General features: G+C 40.8%; 1 protein-coding gene across 8 annotated transcripts in view; it reads left to right on the plus strand.

The window, feature by feature from the left end:
* MACROD2 (mono-ADP ribosylhydrolase 2) overlaps positions 1 to 19,050 on the plus strand; it is an 866,413-nt gene that overhangs the window by 224,458 nt on the left and 622,905 nt on the right. The window lies entirely within an intron of this gene.

Here is a 19,050-nt window from a genome sequence, read left to right on the forward strand (position 1 = left end):
GACCTAATTGTGACCTTTTAGTAAATAAAGATGGAGAAGGACTGTTCACTAGAGCACGGAGTGACAGGACAAGGGGGAATGGATCCAAAGTGACAGAGAGTAGGTTTAGATCAGATGATGGAAAGAAATTCCTCACCCTGAGGGTGCTGAGGCACTGGCACAGGTTACCCAGAGAAGTTGGATGCCCCTGGATCCCTGGAAGTGTTCAAGGCCAGGTTGGATGGGGCTCTGAGCAATCTGGGATAGGGGAAGATATGTGTCCCTGCCCATGGCAGGGGAGTTGGAACTGGATCATCTTTAAGGTCTGTTCCAGCCTAAACTATGCTATGATTCTGTGGTGTATTAGTCTTTAGACTGGCTTTGTTTCACGCTTCTGGTGTTTAAATGTGTTCATATTTGTGCTTCTTGCTTACCCATTCATGCCTGTTTATTACTGTGACACTCTCTGTTTCTTTGGAGGTGTTTCTCTCCCTTAGTGCTGGATGTTCACTTATATCAAGATGCCATTAGAATCAGGCTTTAATATAATTTTGAGATAGGGCTCCCTCCCTTTAGTGGAAATTTGGAAAAGACAAGAGTTCCCAAGGATGTGAATGGAAACCTCCATTAGCACATTTTAATTTTTTGTCTGGGTGATCTCCACCATGGACTGAAGCAGGGAACTGCACATTTTGCTTCTCAGCTGGGCACCTCTCTGGGAGGAAGAGTGACTCCTCATGCCCCAGGCAGTGTCTGGCAGCTGTGCTCTCTCTCTCTATGTGATGAGGACAGCTAACAGGAGGAAAACCATAGTTTCCTGATGAATTGGTTCATCACCTTTTTTGAAGCAGCTACTCCCGTTAGCCCTTTTCCTTCCACCAACAAATGTTTTTTACAATTTTCCAACATAAAATTTCTCTCCTCTCTCTTTTTTTTTTTTATTTTTTTTTAATTTTTTTTATTATTATTTTTTTTTCCCCTCCCTTTTTTCTTCTTTTTTTCAGATCCCTTAATGTTCTCACTTTTGACAAGATGAATCTTGTTAGGTCACCTCTCCCATCTCCTGGCTCATTCAGGGTTGTCCCACAAAAGCAATGGTAGCTTTTTGTCCAGTTTAGTGCTTCACTTTCCCCTGGAGAGGAGACTTTAGGTGATGATCTAATGCATCTCAGTGGCAACTGCTTTGTGAGACGTGACATAGAAATGTCTGGGTTTTTAATGCAATGTGTCAGCTTATGATTCATATTTAAAATACTTCACCTGCATGAGTAATAACAATTTAAAAAGTAGCCTCCTTAATAATCTACAGTATGTCTTGTAAGAACAATTTCCAGGGCAGGAACAGATTAATGGAGTCAGGACTGATTTAGCATAATTCCCCTTAGACATTCTGCAACACATGAACTACACAATTTGTTTGTTTGCAAAGGTTTTGAGGTTTGTGTTTCTTCATTTCAAGTTAGGAAAAAGCCATCTCACGGGCACACATTTATAAAAACTCCCCTCTAACTTTTACTACCTGTTTTGATTGTTGTCTTTTTTCCCCCTCTTTATTTGGGTCAAAATAGCTTTTCTGTAGAAAGTTTTGAATGAAAATTTGCCAAAAAAAATCTGAGTTATATGCTCCTAAGTGATTTACAGCATCCTGTGTCAGAAGCTGTTCCAGGTGGTTAATTATATATATGTTAGATATGAACCTTATTTGTGCCTGAGCTTTGCTGGACTCAGATCTTTGCATAGTTTATGATATCACAGAATCATAGAAAGGTTTGGGTTGAAAAGGACCTTAAAGATTATTCAGTTCCAACTGCCCTGCCATGGGCAAGGACACTCCCCATTAGACCAGGCTTCTCAGAGCCCCACCCAACATGGCCTTGAACACTTCCAGGGAGGGGCAGCCACAGCTGGTTTGATTTTAATCAGGCATATGCTCCTATTTCATTTTTTCTTTTATTTTTTTTTCTTGCTTTGAAAAGATACTGGAAAACTACCTAGCATTTATTTTAATATTTAAATTATTTAAAATGTATTATTATCTTTAGGGATGTTATCCCTACTGTCCTTAGGGGTGAAGGGAAGGGGCAGTTAAGGTCTCTAGGTCGGTGTTCATAGCAGTTAATTGGATGTCATTGTCACCGTGTTGGGAACTGTCCCCACAGGAGGCAGCAAGTGGCAGTGGCCCAAGGGTTAAGTTACATTTGGGGAGCTGTTGGCACACCAGTGTCACACCAGGATGCTGCACCCTTGGCACCTCCCAGACACAGACCTCCAGCAGCATATGAGCTCATCAAAGATTTATAAACTCGGGGGAGGGCACAATGCCAAGTGATAAAAATGGACAAAAGGCACCAGGAAAACCTTGAGGAATAGACTGGAAGCTCCTGACACCTTACATTGTAAGGGACAGAAACCAGCAAGACAGAAACACTTTCACCAACTCCCAGAGGACGGGAAGAATGACACTTCACGCTGTTTTTGTCAGAAAACTCTTAGTGGAGATGAATTATAACCTCACTAAACCATACCCCCCACTGCTGCTTCTGTGTCCAAGACAAAAGATATTGTTGTTGGGAAAAAGTAGTTGTAGGGTCTGATTCATTATCTTCTTCTTTTCTTTTAAGACAACAAAGAAGCACAGCTGTGAACTGATCTGATGTAAACATCCGCAGAGATAAATATTTTTGGTATATTTATTTGATCTCAGCCTTTAATCTCTTGGCATTTTAATAGCATTTGTTTATAATGTTACCATGTTCCTGTAAGGACTCTCACCCTTACAGACATCCATTGCCATTTCCAAAAAGGATGCTGAGCTCCACCACAGACCATTTTAGATTTAGAAAATCTGTGGTTAGTTCAAATTTCTGTCCTGGTGAACTCATCAATATCTCTCTGACAAATAATCTCATTCACATATTACTGACTTCCTTTAATTTGAGTCTATGTAAAATTACTCTAGGTAATAAGGACTTACTACTTTACAAAATCACTACAGACAAAATCTTAGTAGTAACTTTGTAGTTAAATCACATTTTTCTGACCAATTTAAAAAATAAATCCTAAAAATACAGTTTTATAATCAAAATGCTGCCCAGGACTTTATTCATGGCTGTATAAATACCACTGCTTAGATGTAACCCTGGAAGTATAGAACTACCTGTTTGTAATTTTAGATACAGTTATATAAATCTGTTCTGTTTGTGTCACGTAATGAACTGAAGCAATGCTGCAGGCAGTTAATGAGGTTTGCTCCAACTTATAAATGTAATATCTGCAGAATTCTTCTGCGTTTGTTGTGGCATTAAAATATTGTTATGCTGTACTGCTACTGACATTGTTGCTCTTAACAATAACATCAAAATGGGTGGTTACTGCTATTTATTTGAAGTGGGGGTTACATAATTTTTTTGGTGGAGAGTAATGTCTTTTTTCAGCCTGAAAAATGTAAATTTTTTATTAATGTCTTCACTCTGAAAGACACAAAATGTATTTCCTTTTTGAAGACTGCTCTCTTCCGCTGACAGTTAGTTCTGTGTGTCAGCTGGGCTTTTTTTTCAGGGGCAAGGTGTCAAGGGGTCTTGTAACATCTGGTGTTGTGATCCCTTTACTTCCCCTCACAGAGTGAGGCACCTTTTCTTTTTCAATTTCTGAGGCACAACAATTCCTTGGACAAAAAAAGTATAGGTGCAAAGCACATTTTCGTGGGCCAGAAAGACATTTTGCTCCTGGAACTACCCTGTTCTGCTGTTAGCCTGTTCACCAACATTTAGTATGAAGTCACTCTTCACATCACAAACACATCCCACCTCCTGTATCCACTGTGAATTTCCAGACCAGTGGTCAATGGTGGCTGCTGGGTCTCATATTTTGCACTAGAAAGTCACTGACTTGCATGAAATAAATATTATCTCGGATAGAAGAAATCCTTACAGGAAGGACAATACATTTGAGGGTGGTAAAATACCCTAAATAGTCTTGTGGTCATGTTAAGTTGGACTAACCCTGGGAGGAAGGGAGGGGCAAAGTTGTTGTAAGACCTTGAGCTGGGAAAGGGATCTGTCCCATGGCAGAGCCATTAGACTCCAAAAGTCACATGGTGTTTGCATGTGAACTACAATATCTTACACAGAGAAAACTTGAAGTGATTAGGCAGGACAGAACCAAAATAAAAAAGTTTTGCAGACGATTTCCCCTTTTGTCCTGGCTGGCAGCTTCCTGCTTTCGAGCTCTGTTTCAGTCAGCTCAGTGCCCTTGGGTAACAGCAGGGTGATGGGAAGAAGGTTTTGGAGAGCCAAAGCCTGTCAGAGCACAGGCTCCCCACATCATGCTGCTGATTCCCCCTTTCCTGTCTGCCACAGGAAAACCCAGCCAGGGAAACCCTCTGCTGTGGGGAGGGGCAGCTCCTTCCAGCAGAGAGCCAGTCTGTCCTGCTCCCCAGGCCCCTTCATGGGGACAACACTTGGAATCAAGAAGCTGGGAGTTGGGGTTGTTTAGCCTGGAGAAGAGAAGACTCAGAGGTGACCTTATCATTCTATACAATTTCCTGAAAGGTGGCTGTGGTCAGGTGGGGTTGGTCTCTTTCTCCAGGCAGCATCTGACAGAATGAGAGGACAGAGTCTTAAGCTGTGCCAGGGGAAATACATATAGGCTGGATATGAGGAAAAAGTTTTTTACAGAAAGAGTGATAAAGTATTGGAATGGTTTACCTAGGGAGGTGATGGAGTGACCATCTCTGGATGTGTTTAAGAAAAGACTGGATGTGGCACTTGGTGCCATGGTTTAGTTGAGGTTAGGGTTGGGTTAGACTTGATGATCTCAGAGGTGTCTTCCAACGTAATGATTCCGATTCTGATTCTAAACAAAATACTACCTCCCAAAGTAGATTCCTTTCAGGTAAAATGAAATGGTGCTCTGTGGTGAAAAGCAGCTTTCAGACTGCAGCAGTTTGATTTGTTCTGCTGTAGGATCACTCTGCAGGTTTGGATTAGATACGCAGATGTATGTCAAAGTCAGCTTCTTCTCATAAGAGGGTTGTGGTTTCCCTTTTTCTGTACTAAATCTGCTGTTCTTGACTTCTTCTGAGGCTGCCTGTGGGCTGTGGTCACTGCAGATCCTGTCAGGGTGTTAGCAGTGACTGAGAGCTGCTGGAGCTGGGCCTACACTGCCAAATAAACTCATGGAGATGACTTATCCCAGCTCTGGACTGCCCCAGGGATTTTGAAACCCGTGTCCACATCTGTGCACTGCACTGCAGCAGAGGCACAGCAGCACAAGTTGGCTGCTAAACTGAGTCCCAATCTCTGCCATACCTGGTTGTTTCAGGCAGTAAGCAGCTTTGAGTGTCCCACAGACCTGTCTGCAGCTCCCTTTTATCACACACATCTTCCTCCAAGAGTCTTCTGCAGACACAGTGCTGCCTCACTCCCACCTTCCCCAGCTTCTGTGGTTCCAGCTTGCATGATTATGAGTCAATTCAGTGCTGTGAATTTTAATTTTCATGTCAAGTGTCTGTTCTTCACACACCAAATGAATGTGTGCAATGTCAGAGTTTTCTTGGCCATGCTTTTGGCTTGTGTACATTTTGGGGAAGGCAGACATTATTCCTAAAGTTTCTCAAATAATTAGTTCCCTTTGGTTAGTTTATGGTTTTGTTACATCTTTTTTGTTACACGTTATACAAGAGTGGTCCTTACCAAAACAGAATTTTACTGGAGAGATGGAAATTCGTTACTTTACTGTTAATTTCTGTGTCTGGCAGCTTTGTTACATCTCTGGTCAGTAGGAGTTTTGCCCCAAAGCATAGAATAGAACTTAATCTCTTCTGCTACCCCTTACAAATGACTCCAGGTCAAGCTTCCAGCGCTGTACCTTGCTGAGGACTATTAGAGGGCATCATTGTGCTGATATACCCCAGAGGTGCAGCTCACTCAAAGTGCTGTTCATGAGACTGAAGGATTTCTGCAGAGGGAGCTGAAGGTAGATGGGTTGTAAAAGGGAGAGAGAGGAGTTAGGACATTTCTACTTGTTGCAAATTAAAAATGTAACTTTTGGCATTCACTGGCCTCTGCCTTGCCTCACAGAGCATTGCTATCCTATTCTGTTGTAAGACAGTTCTGTGGAGCCTCTCATAACATATCCATCAGTGATCCCAAGTGTTAGCATTTGTTATATGCCGTATGTTCTGACTACTGAACAAATTCTCATTATTCTTTAATTGCCTGCCTTTTAAAATGAGGTGTGGAGTTGGGAGACAGAATATTCAAGCGCTTACCTAGACTTTGAATCATAAACTAGATAAATGTTTTTTTTTTAGAAAGCAGGAAAGAGAACATTACCTAAAGAAGGAATTGCACTCATGGGCTCTTGGCAGCAACATGTGAATTACTTGCTTATGTACCTATGAAACTAAATTTCAGAACATATTTGGTTTGTTCCGTGTACACCTTCTTTACAGAGCTTTTTAGTTAAAATTATCTACCCAGACGTTTGATCATCAAGAGGAAGCCAGTTTAAGCACAAATGAATGCAGTGGTCAGTTGTTAAGTATTTAATTCTCAGCAATGGCCTATTACAACAATTTTTGTGTCTCTGTACAATATAGTTAGGTATCAATTAAAGAGAGGATTACTTATACATTGAAAAAGGAGAAGTTGGTAAGTCATAGCATGGAAAAACAGTAAGAAAAAATAACTTCAAGTAATGCATAGAAATTGTATGAGTTAGTATTTATGGACTGATGTTGAATATGGCTCTTCTGTCTTTGCTGGTGAAGGTGGTTTTAGATATTAATAATTAGTAATTAGATCTTAATTAACAGAATTTGTTTATAATGTTACCATGTTCCTGTAAGGACTCTCACCCTTACAGATATCCATTGCCATTTCCAAAAAGGATGCTGAGCTCCACCACAGACCATTTTAGATTTGTAAACTCTGGGTTTAGTTCAAATTTCTGTCCTGGTGAACTTATCAACATCCAATTTGTTTACAAAACGTACCTGCATCCACTTCTGCTTGTAGCAAAGGTGAAGCCTGCAGCCTTGGCTCTGAGAGCCCTGGGCACTGCCAGGGTCAGCTCACACAGACACCTTAGCCTGTTTCAGAGCAGGGACTGTGCCTGTCACTACTTCAGTGCACCATTAAAGAGAGAAGAGCCTTGCAAATCAAGAACAAAATGAAGGTAAGACTAAAGTTCAACCAGCTCACTTGAATGGTATTTTTTATTGACAGCCCATCACTCCATGCTGTGCGGGAAGCTTGTTGTTTTCAGCAGAGTCTGGGACATATCTGCACTTCCATGTTTTTATTGCAAGGCCAGGCAGCACTGTCATGCTAACATGGTGCACGGTGCTTCAACATCACTGAATCTGATGCCTTAAGTTTTAGCTTTCATGTTTTTCAGACTCTGTGCTGCCTAGGGGTGTAGTTTTGAGCCTTATATTAAGTGTTAGTAAGCTCCCTTCACAGAGTAGGGAGGCAAAATCCTTTTCCTGATGAAGACCAAGGGCAAGGAGTACAACAGCCCCAAAGGCACAAACAAGGGTGGCTGGAGAGAAAACAAGAAGGATGGGACCTCACAACCTGAAGCTGGAATTGGACAATTAAACCCCAATATCCAAATGAACCAAAACTTATAAAAATGTGAGACCTCATGACCGTTTGTCCATTTTGTGACCATTTTGGGTCCACCTTGGGTGTAGCCCTGGTCAGGCCCTGTCCTGCTCAAGGTGGATCCTGGAGGCCTTTCAATAAATCCCTAATTTATTCTCTGGCTCTGTCCAGTCTCTGTTCCAGGTCAGCTTTCCCAAGGCATCAAATCATCAGGGTCCCGTGGCTCACTACATCTCCATGGCCTTTTATCTGAGGCTCAGTCTGTGACATTGTTCCCTGGTGGCAGAAGCAGAGTGAGACAGATGGCAAAAGCCATTCGAGGTGGTGACAGGAAAATGGAAGGAGAAAGTATCTGTATAAATGTGTACAATGAGGAAGAGCAGGAAGGACAGTAAGCAGTGGCTCACAAGGGTTAAAAAGCAGGAAAAATCAGTGTCTTGTTTCTTGGTTAATGTATCCCATTGATTTCAGATCTCTTCTGTAAATTGTCTTTCTTTACTTGTTTTTCCGAAAGCAGGTGATCCAGCAGTAATATTCTCACCATCTCTGTTTCTGTCTAGCCTTCAAAGCTAAAACTTCTTGTTTGTAAGGATACCATGTTCTGGTGTGTAAGGCTTGCTCCAGCATCAGGCTTTAGTTTTGGGGCTCTGGAGCATTTTATTCAGAAATGAGAAAAGCTGTCAGAACTGGTGTTAATTGTGGGAGGACAGAGCTAGTGCTGAAGGCAATCTTGCCCCTGATACTTTGCAGCTGTGTTAATTACCAAAGAGTGGGAACAGCCTTGCCCTCACAGCTGTGGGTGTGATAAAAGAGTGAGCTGGGAGAGGATCAGTTGGAGTCTGCTGTGAGGAGCAAGGGACAGAAAGGGTAAGACAATGACAGTAAGACACTGTATGAGGGACAGACAGGGTTAGGTGGCTGTGCTGGGCACAGGAGGGAGGGAGCTGGAACTGCAGAAGGAAAAGAGAAAGAGCCAGAGCTGTGTGGAGCTGCCCATGGGAGACTACACAGAAAAGGTATGAGAGACATTTAGACAACAACGTGCTGATGCTTGAAGCTTTCTTTGGTGTCAGTTAATAAATGAGTCAGAGAATATGTGGCTGTATAAACGCAGAAAAATTAAACTGGTGGTGCTTTAGTCACCATGGAAAACTAAGTCACGGGCCATCAGGTTGGCAAGTACCTTTGTTGCCTCTCTACCGTGAGGCTGCAAACCCCTCAGACAGATGGTGCTTCATTGCCCTGCAACGTGCCATAGGTGCAAAGAGCCCAGAGCCAGCAGAGATCCCAAAACGTGCCTTGCTATTCCCACCTCAGCCTGCCTCCTCATCCTTCCCGTCACAGTCCTCACAACTGCTTTCCACTCCGTCACTCCCTGGCGTGATTCCGCTCGAGACTTGCTGTTTCATAAAATAATCCAGGAGCAGGGTGGTTATATGTACACATAAATGTAAGAAAAAAAAAATCCTCAGTGATTCTCTAATATCTCCATAAGCAGTCTCATCACATTCTTTTTAATTTGTTTGTCTGCTAGTAATTTTCAGCAGGGATATTGGAAAGTCTGAGCTGGGTTTCAGGCTGTTCTGATAGTCGACTGCAAAATTGTTTTGCATTGTCTCTTTCTTGACACACTATTATCTCTCAGGAGCGATTTTGCATTTCTGTTTCACTCCAAGTCCTTCCACGCCACTCAGGGACACATCAGGGAGGGCTAATCCTACGGAAGTGATAGGGAAGGTGGTAAGGAAGGAGGCAGCAATTTATAGTGTAAACTTGACACATTTTTTTACTTCTGTATGGAGGGGGAGGTTCAGGTTGGACTTTAGGAGGATTTTATTCACAGAAGGACTGATTAGACATTGGAATGGGCTGCCCAGGGCAGTGGTGGAGTCAGTCCCTGGAGATGTTTAAGAAAAGACTGGATGTCAGGGCCATGTTGCAGTTGACAAGGTGGTCTTAGATCAAAGGTTGAATTTGATGATCTCAGAGGTGTTTTCCAACCTCATTTATTCTGGGATTCTGCAACACAGATTAGCATTTTGGTTCAAAATTTTTTTTTTTTTAAATTTTCCCATCAAAGAAGAATCCTATCTCATTTGACTGAGAAAAGCAAAATGCTGAAAAGGTGTGCCAGCATCTGGAAACAGTGCTCTGCTCTGGAAGATCGTGGGCTGTGGTTTGTCTACACTATACTCATACATGATTGGAAAATGACTCAGTTCTTGGGAAGTCTACCTTTATCAGGTGTGATAGGCCTTCCTCTGATGGGCCTTTCTTAACCTTTTAGCTTCCCTGTGCATTTCCTTAAATCTGGATATTTATGCAAATTATTTCTATCCTGTTCTTTCACACTGCCCTTCCACCAACTGCTTTAAAACAAGCCAATCTTTTCTAGCACATGTGGCTTTCCACAGCTCAGCTATGCTCCCTGGAATAGTAATTGCTTTGGCAGATGAGTTTTTTTGGAAAGGCTTCCAAACAGTGATCTAATAAACCTGATATGTTAAAATACTTCAGTATTCAACAAGTGTTTGGCGAGACGAAGGATGTTCTTGGACTCAATATCCAAGGACTGCAGAACACGTAGTGTCTTACTGTGCTTGCAGTGCTGTAACTGATTTTATACTTTGGTGCCTGTAGAGTTGTTCAGGGTATTTTTTTCCCCTGGTCTGTGATCTTAATTCCTGAGGTACAAGTGTGTGCATTGGGCAGGTCAGCGTTCAGAAGTGGCTTTCTCCAGCTGCGTGCTCTCTGTGCTTGTTTGCCTGGTGAGAGTTTGTACTAATACACTTCCTTTAACTGGATGCTGAGCTGATTGACTCTGTCATCACCTGCTGGATTTCTTCAGACCTGGGGGATTTGGGGAGGCCAGTGGGAAGGTGGGACTGCTGTTCAGCAAACCCAAGTTTAGTTGTTCCTCCTCCCTTTCCAGAAACAGAAGAATTGTTTCCAAAGTAACTCATAGAAGGGAGGTAAAAATCTTAACAAGACATTAAGTGGTTTTGTTGAGAGAGAATTTTTCTAGGAACAGATGGAGGCCTAAGGAAGACCTAGGGTCTTGTCAAGGACTGGTTTTTATGTCTTTTTCTTCCTGGGTTTTTCTGTGTATTGACATCCACATTATATATATATATGTAGAAATCGTTTTTAAAAAAGGGAATGAAGTTTCCTGTCCCTGCAGTGTTGGCCCATTGGCTTGGAAAGCCCCAGATTTTCCTGTCTCGGCCCATATCTCTTTTTTTTTTTTTTTTCTTTTTTTCCCATTGAAAAGAGTTTTGTCCTTTCTAACACTTCCCCCAGCTCACAGAAAAGAGGTCATCGATGGCAATCCCGATGAGCAGAGCCTGAGGCTGTTTCTCTCACAAGTCTGCCTTTGTTCTGTCAAGGGTCCTTGCTTTGGTGGGAAACTCTTGAATCCTGTGGTTTTGCTGCCTCCAATGTCTCTGAGAAGGTTTTAAAACCCTTTAAAAATGGCTGTAGCTCCAGGTGGCTCTGATAAGTGACCATAGATAGATAGCACTGCTGTTTTCCCTCATGAAAGACCATCCTAGCCCTGAAGAGCTCTTCAGGTGTAAGGAGAGGACAAGAGACAGCAAAGCAGGCCTGGAAAGCCCAGTACCATGAAATGGTGATCCTGAATTTTGTGTTAGTCTTGTCCCAATTTAAAATGTTTGAGTTAATCTATAACATATAAACCCCCCCCCTTTTTTTTTCTAGTGTCTTCTGAGATTATGCACTGTACAAATTTTTCAGAAAAAGGTTAAAGCTATGAGAACATGAGACTGCACTGTCTCCTTTTCTCCTTCTTGTTGTCCCAATCTTTTTGTAGCTTGAAAACACTGTTGACTTATATTGGTTAAATATGTTCTCTTCCATTCTGTATTAGTCAGTGATGATATTCTGCTTGTGTAGTATGTGCCCAACTCAAAACATCATAACAAGATCAAGTGGGTAATAGAGGTTCAAGACACCTTGCTTTCTTCCCAGAAAAATACACAAGATGGTGAAATAGAAGCCCAAACAATTAATTACTGACTTAAAAAATAGAAAGGAAGAGGCAAGCTATGTAAAAATAATGAAGTCCTGTCTTCAGAGGCTACTATTTAGCCACACATAAAAGAGCAGTGACCTATGTTTTTTTGTGATGAAAAGATGATGGGCATTAATGTTTTTCTACAAAGCTTCCCTTTTAACACATCTTCTGATGAATTACAGAAAAAGGTGTAAGTGGAATACTAGAGAACAAAAAACCCGAAGTGGATTTAGATTAACAACAAATAGTTGATAAATTAGCACTCACTATTGTGATAAAAGTCTAATAAGGGAAATTTTTTTTAAAAAATTCCTTCTCGCCCTCCACTCCTTTAGAAATTAAATAACACTGGCAGTTCAGACACTTGCTAGAGAAAGCAACCTGGGTGATTAATCTGTTTAGTTCTCTGACTGACATTTGCACAGCTAATTGTGTAGTGATGATGCTTCTTTAATAGGTCTGACTATTAATAGAAGATTTGGTTAAAGCTGGAACTTGTTTGTTTAAGAATATCACAGGAGAAATAATAATGCTTCATCAACTTCAGAGTTTCATCCCAGGTTTTATGACATATCGTGGAACTTTAGTGCTTTTATGACTTGTAAAAAAACTTGCTTGGATGTTTGACATTCTGTGCTTCAAGGAATCCTGATTGGCAGTTGATTAGCCTTTTGCTCAAGTCATTATCTTCTTTAGTGAAATTAGTTGGCTAGAAAATTGCATTGTAATTCATCAAGGGGAAAGGAGCGTTTCAAAAGCTCTTGAGAGTATGATCCTTTTTATTTAGTATACAATATGAATTATTTTCCTAGCAGTCTCTTCTAAAATGTACTATTCATCATATTGTAGCAGCTTGTATTGAGTTATCATCTTGGTCTTCATTTCAGTCTTTTCACCGAAACCTGTGTTTAAATTAGCTCATGAGTAATACTGGAGGGTGTGTGTGCAAGAGTTTGGTTTTGAATGAGAAAAGCACTGAAACAGGTCTCTAGAAACTATCCCAAATGCATGGAAAACTCCTCTCATTATATTTAGCTCAGTGCTGCTAGTCAGCTCTTACTCATTGAAAAGTTTTTTGCAAAAATCCCATGCTAATAAATAATGCACAAATGTTATGGTGAGGTGAAGAGAAAGTATCTGCAGGAAGAGCGTTAGTTTTGCAAAGTCTGTAGTGTAAAAAAGCTAAGGCAGTAGTTTTGATGAATGTTCCTCATTACCTGAGTGGAAAGCAGGGTGCCTGAAGCACGGTGCTGATGAGGGGGAGCACGGTGGAGGTCATCTGCTGGAAGCACTGGGGGAGTTTTTCCCTGCCTTGGCTTCAGGGGCTGACCTGTCTCCTCCTGACACCTCCCTGCTCTCCCAGGGGACTGCCAGAGCTCGTGGTCAGAACACGACATGAAACAGCAACCAGAAGGCAGGGACTGCATTCCTCTGAAGGAGTGGCTTCCTACTCCTCAAATGACACCAGCAGAGACTGAGCAGCTCTGGGGATTGTCATGCCCTCTGTGAGGGGCTGCACTGCAGGTTTCTTCTCACCAGTATTTCTGATCCCTCTGCATTTCAGTTTGATTCTCTTCTCTCACTTGGGTTGTGGAATGTAACTGGTTTTCTATGGTGTTGTTTCATGCAATGTAGATGATTCTCTTTTTCCTTTTTGTCTTAGAAGTTCTTTAATCTCCAGCCACGGCTTAAGGTCACCTTAGGCATAAAGAGATGCTTTTTGACTCACAGAGTGTCACCAGCTTCGTTAACTTCAGGGTTTTTTTAATACAATTAACAAGGTTTTTTGATGGTGTTTTACTGCAAGCTTGCTTGGTTTTAGAGGCTTTAAAGCAGCATCTTGATATGGGGAGTTCTAGTTGAATTAAATATGTATTTAAGTGAAATACAGCCACATGTGTACCTTATAAAATTAGCTAGTATGCAGTGATTATCCAGTGGAATTTAATTTCTAGCTTGCTGACAGTCTCTTCCTACACAAAAAGACAGAAAACATTTTTATCATTTAGCATTCCTCCTGTGAGAGTCTGTAAGAAAACACATGTCAGATGGAATAAGAACATTCTTTGTATGTGTTCTAATAGCAGTTAACTCACTGGCCATCCTCTAAGTCCTTAATTAAAATGATGGGTTTGTATGTAGCTTTGTTCCAGTATTGACAGACTTGTCTGCCCAAGACCATTTAATGAATCACCTCAGCATTGCAAATAATGGGCATCTCCCATAAACTAAAGCATCACCAAACTTCTCTGTCTGTCTTCCCTGTGCTGGAACAGGCTTATTCATCATGCCCATTCCTTTTTCACTGCACCATTATTATTGCCACTGCATGCTACTGTTGCCTCTTATCTGATAGATAAGTAGCAAAAATAATTTGGGCAAAACCAAGTCCATTTAAATTGTATATGATCTTAAAAATTAGTTGCAGGAAGTTGCCTCCCTACTTTGAAATTAAGAGTTTTGCACGTTTTGTGTTGCATGTTTTGGATCTTTCCTTCTTTAATTATTGTTGTTATAATAGAACAGGTGGGGTTTTTTCCTAATGTAAAATCTTAAATTCCTGGATTAATAAAATGTACCTGTGTTACACTCTGTACAAAATATTTGTCAGAAGGAGTAATTAAAATAAGTGCTTCTGGTAAAGGTGTAATTGTGCCCTAAAGGTACTGAGCACTGGACTGGAAGATGTTTTTAGGAGTTTCCAACAAAGTAAACAAAACAAATTCCTTTAAAAGCAAGACTGCTTTGAGAGTCGACCCAAATCATTGCAGCTTATTGATCACTTCTTGTCTTCCCAAGAGGAACTCCTCATTCTCTCCAGGAAGCATTTTCAGCTCCAAGCTGTTCCTCTTGGCCAGTGTGCTCTGACCACACCATAAATTATTATTACTCCTCATGCATAAAATATGGGATGGAGGGCTTGGTCCTGTGTGCTCCTCCCATCCCCAGATGTTCCATTAGGATATGCTTACCCAGAGCAATGTCACAGCCTTTCATTATTTACAGAAGTCAGAGCAGCAGCCGGTGTGATGATGATGATGATGTTTGGTGTATCTGTAGCTCTTCTATCTGAGGAATGTAAAATACTTTATAAACACTGGTTAAACAAGTGTTATCTTTCCATCATTACTATTAGGTGGCCCTACTGGAATAATCAGCCTGCTGTTAACTGGAGTTTCTCTCTTCTTCAGTCATATTTAGCATGGTGAAATAATTGACATACTTACTGTGTGCTCTGATTTCCTTACTTCCCCTGTTCCTTTTACTTTGTACCTTGCTCATTTAGGAGTTGTTTTGGAGGCAGGAACTTGATTTTTAAAGAATGTTTGTTCTCTAACTGTGAAACTGGAAAAAAAATCATTTCATAGGAAGGTTGTTTTATAAATTGTTTAAGAAATTGTACGAGGTCAGGCTCTCTAAGGCCCTGTCTCAGTGTGTGTTGCAGAGAACGTGCTGCTTTCTTGAATGTTTGTAGAGTTGCCAGAACACCTTTTAGACAGAGGGAGAAACAGAATCTTAAAAAATTGTTTGGCAGTAGTGATGGGCTACCCTGGATGGTTCTAAAGCTTCTTGGCAATATTGTGTAACTCTTCTGTCTAGGAAAAATATAAAAGTTGCAGACAGCTTTTATCTAACCTGACAGGGTGCAGTAAAATGTGGTACTCACAGCTCAGGAGGTGCAATCTCTCCAAATGCTGCCAAAATCTATTGGTGTGCCACAATACAAAGGGCTGCTTTATTAAACTCCCTAAATGAGAAAGTGGGATGGGATTTACACATTTCCTGTCTCACTAGCCAGAAGTACCTCTGCTCCCTTTCTTAGGGAAAACCGTGCACTTGTAGGATATTCACTTTATGGTTTGAGACCTCGTATCGCTCATTTGCTTGAAAAGTGTGATGGAGGAAAGGAACAGAAAAGGCTTTGCTCTGTGGCTTTGCTCGTTATTTCTGATGGGTATTTTGGAAACACTGGTGTTGCTAAGTCAAAAAGTCATCAAAAGGCAAGGGGTATCTTACAGCTACGAGGAGATGTGCTTTTCTCCAAGCACAGAAACAATGCTGGTCCTTTCACAGCAATTCCTTTCCCTGGCAGATGTCAGAGTAACACCATTTCAAAAGGCAGAGGAACACAGGACATCCTCTAGTTTGGGACTCTAAGTCACCAATACCTGTCCTGAAAGAATTTCCAAAATCTGCCCTTCCAGTTTCTGCCTTTCTGAGCTAGATGAAGTATTTGAACACAAATACCTTTATGTTCCCATTCTTTAATGTGATCATTGTGCTTAACAGAGAATACATATTATATAGCCAAAAAAAAAAGTACAAGTGTAGATTTATGCTTAAAATTTGTAGTATTTCTTCTTCTGGTAAAATTGACTAGAAGCATTACAGAAGGTCTGAAGCATAAGGAAAAGAAATCAAATTTCATGTTTTCTAATCTTACACACATTAAATTCCTTTTACAATGATTTTTAAGCTGTACTGTGTTAGGTCAGGTCTGTTACTTGCCTCTTCTGGGGAATGTCTGCATATGTTCCTGAGTGTAACAATATCTCTTCTTTTATTTTTTTTTTATAGCTTTTCTTTTCAGTAGTGTAGAAGAATTACGTTTATGCTCTTGGGAACTGTTAATGGTTTTGATTCAGTAAAGCACTTTTTGTATGAATAGATAACATTTATCATTTGCTTAATAACTGTCAATTTATGTGCTAATGTTGAATAATCAGAAGTAAGATAGAGAAAACACATTTGGTTATTTAACAATGCTGTTTGACTGTTTGGAGTGTTTTAAGAAGGGCTGTATAATTACACATGTGAGAGAGAGACATTGGCAGCACAGGTATTTGGAAAGAATTTGTTTGCTTGTTGAAAAAAAGGATATGTTTGACAAAAGCCTAATTGTTGTTTTCCCATACCTGCGCCAAGGAACAGGAGCACTGCAATTGGTGCTTTGTGCATTCACCCAAACTCTCTGCAGCCAGTGGAGAATGCTCCCAGAATCCTCATTTATGCAGAGACTTTTCAGAGATCCACATTTACCTTCTGTGCTGCCTCGTGTGTATTGTATTCAATTTTGGATTTTTTTTTTTTTTAAATTATGCCTTGTTTTGTACAGTGTAAATCCATTTCTGCTTTACTTTGTGGCAGTTTTTGTTTTGATGGGTAGCGAAGCGGTGATCTGGCCTGGTGTAAGTAAATGGAGCATGAGAATTGGGGAAAAAGTACAACAATCACACCTCCTGCAGCAGGAATGGGAGCACAGCCATGAATACCTAATTGACTGTAGTGATGGCTGTGCCCATCCACACGTTCTTTTTGAGTGTTTTAGCAAGGCTTGGGTTTTAACTCCTTCACTAAGCTTAAGAGCAGAATATGACCATTAAAGAGACCAATAGCAACAAAGGAGGGAAGCTTTCCTCTCAGTTAAGGAATCTTGTGCATTGCAGGAAATCACTCTCCTCTCTGTCCTCTGCATCATGGGAATGATTTATTTCGTCCTTGACAATTATTTAGGAATTCATCCATGGAAATGAGAATAGTGACACTGACTGCTGGGTCTTCTGGCTCATCCTAGCATTGATACACTAAAAAGCTTTACATATGAATCTCTGCACTTCTCCCTTCCCCCTGCTGCAGTCGCTCTGATTTTTTGATGTTTGAAGGCATTGAACCCTGGGTTATATGGATATTTAATGTTACTATTAAAGCACTTCTGCATCATTTTAAGTTTAAGCGTAGCCTGAAGCCAATAACTAGAAAGAGGTTTAAGAGGAAGGAAGGGGCTCTTTTGGAGCTGTTCTGCAGTGGTTTTTTGATTGTTCACAGAGTTCTGGAGGCAGATGTGGCCAAGGTCTTAGAGATGAAGAGGCTGGTTGGACTCCTGAATCAAAAAGACCTTTTATGATAAACAGATGGTGTCAAATTCTGGACTAAATCCATTGCGGAATTACCAAGAGATGTTATCCCTTTGGGAAATGGTGTTTAAATGTGTCTCTGATTTTGACAGGGACAAAGTATACCTCTTGATTTGCTGGAATTAAAACTTAATTAGGCCAGATTTCTCTGAGAAGCCCTAACAACTGCGTTCTCCCTTAAAAACCTGCAGGTTAATGAATAATAGAAGAGGAAGATTGAGCATGGCTATCTAAACTTTTTTTCTTGTCACTTCTTATTCTGTGCTTTTCTGGGCTATCTATTTAAAATATCAAGGGAACATCAGTAGTTTAACAATGATGAACTCTGGCTCTAAAAAAGAAGTGCAAATGCTGGCTCACAGAGCTATTTTTTTGCTTTCAAGTTGTTAGACTTGCAACACCAACTCATGTTTGATAGGGAATCTGCTGAACACGAGAAAACTTTCAGATGGAACAATGGTCCACCAATAACTGCTGGAGGGAGAAGTTCAAGCCCTGATGTTCACTGAGTCATCCTGCCAGTCACATCCATGATCATTCCTGTATTTCACAAGTGTCCTGACCACAGGTGCCCAGACTTCTCTTACTCATTCACAGACAGGCAGATTGCTGAAGCAAACCCGGGGCTCCTTCAAGTCCGAGACAGTTTTGTCAGGGATTTCTTGTCCAGCTGGAAAGGAAATCCATGATAGTATCACTTTGTGCTTTGGTTCTGCCCCATCCTATATAAGCAGTTTGCAGATTTTGAGACACTCTTACTCTGGTTTCCTCGTGCTGTTTGTTACCTATTAATTCCCAACACGTTATTTAAGCTAAGGGTTATTTGCAGACGTGCATGATAGAGAGTTGCAAGTTTCAAAACAAAGTAGATTTCTAAAACCTGACATCCAGAGAGAAGCTACAGCTTCTCTTAAAGTTAAGCTGGGGAAATCCAGGGAGACTCTACCATTATATATTTTGTTGGAAACATGTGGATGGTGTATTTCAGATTTGTTATAGCACTTGTGGCTTTTACCTGACCAGCAACTCCCAAAAGTCGAGGTTGGAGGCGTGGAAGAGTGAAGTGAGTGAAGGGGAGACAGGAGATCTGGAGCTACAGGGAGGGTCTGAACAGTACTGCAAATACTATCCATCATTTTCCCCTCCGTTTCCCATGCTGTGTTTTGTAGTCCATTTCCTTTATAAGGTACATAAAGTATCTCTGATAAGAGCTGTTCAAAACAAATATGCTTGCATTATCTATGTCAGTGCTGACATGCACATAAGGCTTTAATTGAGAAGGAATGATGTATTGGTACTCAATTAAAAAAAATCCTGTTTATTTTTAAAAAATCGTGAAAGAATTGAACTTCAACAGAGAAAATTGTCTTTCAGAAAGTCATGAACATCACTCTTTACAACATTACTCTATGCTACTGAATTTTGTATAATAATACTTTAAAAAACATTTAAAAATCTTTTGTTGGGATGTTTATGTAAGGGATTTCCATGGGAAAATAGGTTTGCTCAGGCA

This window comes from Zosterops lateralis (assembly GCF_965231275.1).
Source record: "Zosterops lateralis genome assembly, chromosome: 3".
Lineage (NCBI taxonomy): Eukaryota > Metazoa > Chordata > Aves > Passeriformes > Zosteropidae > Zosterops > Zosterops lateralis.